At 43.6% G+C, this 6,561-nt stretch overlaps 1 long non-coding RNA gene across 2 annotated transcripts; it reads left to right on the forward strand.

Annotated features, from left to right (window-relative positions):
- The first annotated feature begins 2,496 nt into the window (after positions 1-2,496).
- On the forward strand, positions 2,497-3,342 carry LOC123040389 (uncharacterized). 2 transcript variants are annotated; one of them, XR_006418150.1, is made up of 3 exons: positions 2,497-2,743; positions 2,990-3,045; positions 3,119-3,342. It is a non-coding gene; the product is annotated as an uncharacterized lncRNA (long non-coding RNA). The 2 variants fall into 2 exon arrangements; XR_006418149.1 differs by having other exon boundaries at positions 2,497-2,739.
- The last annotated feature ends 3,219 nt before the right edge of the window (positions 3,343-6,561 follow it).

Here is a 6,561-nt window from a genome sequence, read left to right on the forward strand (position 1 = left end):
CTAGGTTCTTTGGTTAATTTACTTAGGTTTTAGTTAGGGCAGATGGTTAATTAGGTTATATATTTAGTTATGAATTTAGCTAGGTTTTTTCTTCAAGTTCTATATTTTTCTTTCTTTTATATGCAAATTTGAAGTGGACATGTGATATGTGGACATGTGATGTTTTGGACATGTCATATTTGCAATTTGGACATGTCATTTGGACATGATGATTATGTGTAGGGTAAATGATCCGAGTGGCCTATGTTACGCATGAATGTTGATTCATTTTCGTTCTGGTGAATTTCAGGCGCTCGATATGTTCATTTTTTAGCAAAGGTCATGCCGAAATTTTTCGTGAATTTTGGCATGATTTGTGCTAGATAGTAGGCATATCGAGTGCTGGGAGTTGCGGGGAAACGACTTTCCGGCAAACATAATTTTTTTTATGTCATTTCTCATTTTTTTTCATAGTTCTAGAATTAAACGAGGAGACTTAATCATAGGAAACATGTCGAACAACGAAGAAACTGGGCCTTCTGACCAAGATGAACACGAGATGGATTAAGAGGGTGAACAAAAGTACCTCAACTATTTGACTGCTAAGCAATTGCAAAGTAAAGGTTTATAGGTCGGCCTCGATGATGGTACTGATGCCGACATCGACACCAACGACGCCGACACCGATGGCGGCGCCGAGACCGGCGGGGAAGATACCGGTAGGGAAGGTACCGGCGCCGATGCCGCTACCGAAAAGAAGAAGCAGAGGATACGAAAACCTAACAAAGTAGGGATTGGATACCTGGCAAGTTTGAGCCATTAGAGCCGAAAGAACCTCGTAAGTGCTATGGGAACCAAGTAGGATGCATCCTACGGGAATGCGCGAGCATCAACGACAATGACTTAAGGAGTAAAGAACATTTGACGCAGTTGCTCCTAACAAAGTTGCACAAGAGATTCAAGTTCCCCGACCGGGATGATAACATAGAACAACCGTGGGATGATCCGAAGATGAAAAAGATTAACAATCACGCCATGGGCATGTTCAGCAATGATTTGGCCTCCTAGAAAGGGAGGGTAAAACGAGCTATTGAGGCTGAGGAACCCCTGTCCAAGATTCTGGAGGAAAATCCGACACTTACGGAAGAGGAGTTCGAAAAGTTCAAGGACACTTGCGCTACCGAGGCAGCCAAGGCTAAGGCTGCGAAATTCAAGAGCCTTCAGCAAAGGAACACGGGGAAGCATCGCCTCGAAAGCCGTGGCTACCTCGGTAAAAGGCCCATGTGGGATAAGAAGGACGTGGAACATGAAACCGCGCGCGTCGTTTTGCGCGGCCGTTGTAGATGCTCTTATTTCAGGCAAGACAATCCCTTAAACAGAACATGTCTTTATCACCACCCCCACCACCACAAGAAGGTTACTTTCGGAAATAGGCTATATATTGCACGAAATGTGCACTCGATCCTGCAATTGAATTCAAACAACTCACACCATTTACACCACAAACAACCAGCACACCTATCAGTAGTTCAGTACATGACAATGCAAGGACATTACTACTCATCTCAACCCAGTAAATCATCAAGTCATAAAGTTAGACGATCTGTTGCTGTTGGCATTGCAATACTGCCTCCTCCTTGAGCCATTTAATTCTTCTGCTTTGGATGAAATCCTCAAACTTCCTGTTGAGCTCGTCCATCTCTAGCTTCTCTACCTCCTCCTGAGCCAATCCACGGCAGGTTGCTGCCTCCAAGGTGACGATGGTGTCTTCCTCTGCCTTGATCCCAGCCGATTCCGGTGCTGTCTCCAAGGTGACGATGGTGGCTTCCCCTGCCTCGATCCCAGCCGTTTCCGGCCGCGACCACACCGGCGCTTCTTCTCGTCTCCCTTGCGCTCCGGAACAATCCGCTGATGCACTCTTGGTGTTGCTACAGCAGTAAAGGCGACATGGTTGAACTTGAATGGTAGACGATGGCATCTCAGGATCTGTGATGACAACGTCGTCGCTCGTGGACGGGGTGGCCACACCCACACTGCAGACGCCGGAGAAGAAGCAGCAGCTGTTGGAATCGAGGATTACCGAACAATCACGAAAACACGAAAAGATGAATTTTGTCGGGCGACAAATACCCGCGGCGACGGACGCCCGCCCCGGCGACGAACGCCGAGGCCCTTTTTTCTCTCTGTATTTCACCCAACTCAGCTCAAACCGAACAAGTCCATTACATTTAAATATATTATAACTGAGCACTTTTCCTGCCCTCTCATGTCGTTAGTATTTCTATCCGTTGGATCATCACTTGTAGGCTTCCTTGGCCGTCCGATTGCTCTTAATCGCATCTAAATCGTGTATACAGGCTTTGTGATGAGCGCTAACCATCTCGGGCCGCTGCTCCGGCGGTTTTTTTTGGCATCTGAGGTTCAATTGGGCCCACTAGCCTGTTGGGCCTATGCTAGGATCAAGTCCAAAGCAAAGGTGAAGAACCCTAGAAACATTGGACGCTCGCGAGCCTCTGTTTCGCTCGCAGCCTCGCGTGGCGGCGCGTCACCATGGTTGACTGACGTGGGTGCTGACCGATGTGTGGGTTCGGATTGCAATCGCCACTGCGCTGGGTTTCCACCGATGCGACGGACAGCACCTCCCCGGTCTTTTCAGTTACACGAACGCGAATTGCGCAACGGGATTGGGCGTGGTGGCAAACTCCTGAAGGATGATTGATTGAGAGGTTAATCAACCATTAATGCCAATAGATGCTTCGGGTAGGTCAGTTTCATATTCATATTCATGCCAATTGATTGATTGAGAGGTTAATCGTGTCTCCTTATATTCATTCGGGCCTATAAAATCCCAACCTTGCCGCTGCTCATTTCCACTTTTTTCATTTTCACAAACCATTCTCTAGCACAGAAGCGATAGGTGATGCTTAGGTCTCCAGCCGTTCCAATTCTCCCTCTTTGCTGCATCACCTCTTCACTGAATTCTTACTACTCTTTCTTTTAAAAACTGCAGGTTGGACATGTTGACAAATTTCAGCCTGCTCTGCTTGGTTAGAAGTTGATGCGCAGGTTCCAAGTCTCAATTATTGTCTACATATACCGATGTGTTCTATGCCTAATTTATAACTTGAAATGATTGCAGCTTCTCTCCAAGTAGGAATTTGAGCTATGTACTGCTTGGTTTCTTTCGTTCTTCCAGCTGAATCTGCCGGCATCCAATGGCTAATGGACATATCAGTTTTCTCTTTTCATTGTAGTACAAACCTTTCATTCGTATGATATGATTTCACTCCCTATGATTGTTTGAAATAATCAAAAGTATGCCTACTGTTCCTGCCCTATGTAACAGGTTATTTATCAAGTGAAAAATGCGCAAAAGAAAGAAAAATGCCGTACAAGATGCTGAGGGATCAAATGAAAATTTTGTGCTTCCCAGATCAAAATGAACAAAACATAAATCATAGCTTCATATAATTATTATGGCATATGGAGCCACTTCTGTTTATCATGTTGAACAACAAATTGGCATATACCGATGGTATCCCTTTCATTTTTATGACATGGGCAGTGATTTCAGCATTGCTTACTGAATTTGTGGAAACCTTGAGGTGACTACATATACTCATGGGTTTATGGAGTCACTGTCAAGAGGCATATATGAGGTAGCAACACCAAATCAAACCGAGTACCTGAGGGATTAGATCTATACACAGCCTTACCATGAACAAATATTCATTCCAAGATAATTATTTTTTCTTCAATTATAAGAGTACTTGATTAAGAAACACTGATTTGGTCTGAGATATTGTTCTAATCATGTATTGTTGTTCCAACATGGGCTCCCTTCCCTCTGAACTTTCGTTCTGTCATCAACATTATCTTCAATCACTATTTTTACCACACCTCCTGGAGGTAAATCAGATGCCTAATGGCATGTACAACTGTACAAAAATGCGGTGTTTTTCAACCATTTTGTATGCGAAACACTAGGAATTTGTCGTGACTAATGTATTTACAGTTTTTTTCTGAATGAATATTACAAGAAAAATAAAATAGAGAGGGAGAAAGAGCTACAGACCAGGGGTTGCATTGCATATTAGCTATCGACTGTCGTGACTAAATGTATTTACAGTTTTTTTCTGAATGAATATTACAAGAAAAAAAATAGAGAGGGAGAAAGAGCTACAGACCAGGGGTTGCATTGCATATTAGCTATCGACCGAGGAGCTATATTTGTAGCTAATTGTGTTTCAATTCATTCTCGGACAGCGATGCCCATAAATGTTTCGGCGTCTCATTTTTCTCAAGTGCGCACGACAAAACCGACAATAATTTGGTGGATGGTGCCAACATCTAGCTCAATATAGATGCCTCTTTATATGATGATCATTGATGCGGTTCTGATGGAGGAATCATCCAAGACAGTAAATGTTTTTTTATAGGTATCTTCAAGTATGAAACTGTATTAATTATGTCCGGGATGCTCATATGGCAGAATCTCATGATTTAAGACATGGCCTACTGCAAGTACTCCCGTTGAGATGTAACCGCCTTGCTGTTGAATTTGACATGGAGGTAGTGATGACTATGGAGGAGGATTATCAGAAACATGGCTCGACAGCAGCGGCGGTGTATCTCGACCATTGTCCCCGTGAAGATAACACAGTTGCTATGAGCTTGCTGAATTGGCGACAAGCATATGCGTACCTTGCATAGTATCTCTTCTAGCTGAAAATGTAGCTGTTATATCTGCTTAGCAAAGATAATTTGCAATTAAAATAATCCCAATTCATTCCCATTGAGTTCGTATTTCTTATTTGTGCTACTAATCTATGGAAGAATAAGTAGTTCCGGATGGATTCTACGCGTTTCATTCATCACTTTACACATATGGTAATAGATTCTGAGTGTTCCAAGAAGGGACAATTAGCTGACTTCAGTTCAGTACCTAGGATAGGTGAGCGATGCAAATTTAGAAAATTGTACAATGCATGGTTTACAACTTTTGCTAACTGTGCATCTGCGGTCTTAGTCAGAGATCATGAACGCTCGCTGAATTAAGGAAATGCTTGTGTAGAATTATTTTTTTGAATCATATTTCAAGTATCAAGATACATATAACCTTGACAGTGATCATGGAGCCCCGAAAGGAGATTATTTAACAATCGAAACATCACAAGTCATGTAGTTGGGTTATACTTTTAAGTCTCGATCTTTAAAAAATGGAAAATTAGTGAGCACATTACGTGGTAAAGCAGCTGAAATGGCCATATTTGCCATGCTAGGTGTTTCCTCTATTACTCTTTGAAGTACTAATTACTGGTGCTATGTTTTGTTAATCCGGTAAGTTTCAGTTAATTATTGTGTTTAAAATTAGAAAATCTTAGTTTGTGTTTAATTTTCATATCTTTTACAACTACATATTTTACAAAAAAATCTAATGTTTAGAGAGATCACAAACGTGCACTGTTTAGGTTTTTTGTGTTTGTACTTGTCGGATCTTCAGTTTTGGCCCTTGTCGGCCGTCAGATTACCTCTGAATCCCATGTCCTCGCTTCCTTTACTACGACCGAGCACTATCCATGATGGGCCGCTGCTTCAGTGACAATTTCCAAATCCTGTTGTGAAATTGGCCTAATGGGGTACAAGCCTACAACCCAGCCAAAAAACAGTGGTGGAACCCGGGCAATGTAAAACTCTATTATGGCCGATACATGGGGGCCCTCACCGGGCGACCAGATGGCGCCGTGGCCGGTGACACCACGAGGCGGCGGCTTGGGCGGCGAACAACCGATTTTCGATTGAAATTCACTCACCATTGATTCATTGAGGTGTTAAATGCGGACTGCAATGGCAATGAATGAACCAGCTAAACAGGGTATTATTTCGGGTCAATTATACGGATGTCGATTCATGTATGCAACTGCAAACAAGCTTGCTTTAACCAAACTGTGCATAGTCATCCAATTCTTTTACCGTGTGTATAGATTGTCTTATGTCACTGCCAACATTTATATGTAAGCTTATGTTCACATGGAATTGCAATGCTTCCCCAAGTGAAGGTGAGTTACATACTAAGAGCTATAGTAGCAATCGGATTCCAGTCTTTAGTTATGTATACCACCATTATCTTGAATAAATAAAGAAAAGTGCAAGCTATAGGAAAGCATAATATTTCAAAACAATGCAAGCAAATGCATACAAAGTGTGTTATATCTCCAAAAACAAAGAGCCAAAATAGACGGGCGCAGCAACGCGCGCCATCAGTGTTCTAGTTGGCTTATATAGCCCAGCACACAGACGCACGCCCAGCCGTTGCATGCATCTGGCCACTATCCACGCACGTACGCACTAACTGATCGACCTAGCATGCACTAACCACTAAACCACATGCACGCAACGCGGCGCCTCCACTTTTGCTAGCCCGCCCGATCAGCACGCCATGGCCGGCTCGCACGACCAGCTCATAGGCGCCTGGACTCGCAACAGATCGTCAACGGCCGCAGACTTACACGGTGGACTCAGGTGCACACACACCATCACGACACACGCGCGCACACGCCCAGGAAGGACCGCACCCGACGC

The sequence above is a fragment of the Triticum aestivum genome, chromosome 2B (genome assembly GCF_018294505.1).
Source record: "Triticum aestivum cultivar Chinese Spring chromosome 2B, IWGSC CS RefSeq v2.1, whole genome shotgun sequence".
Taxonomy (NCBI): Eukaryota; Viridiplantae; Streptophyta; class Magnoliopsida; order Poales; family Poaceae; genus Triticum; species Triticum aestivum.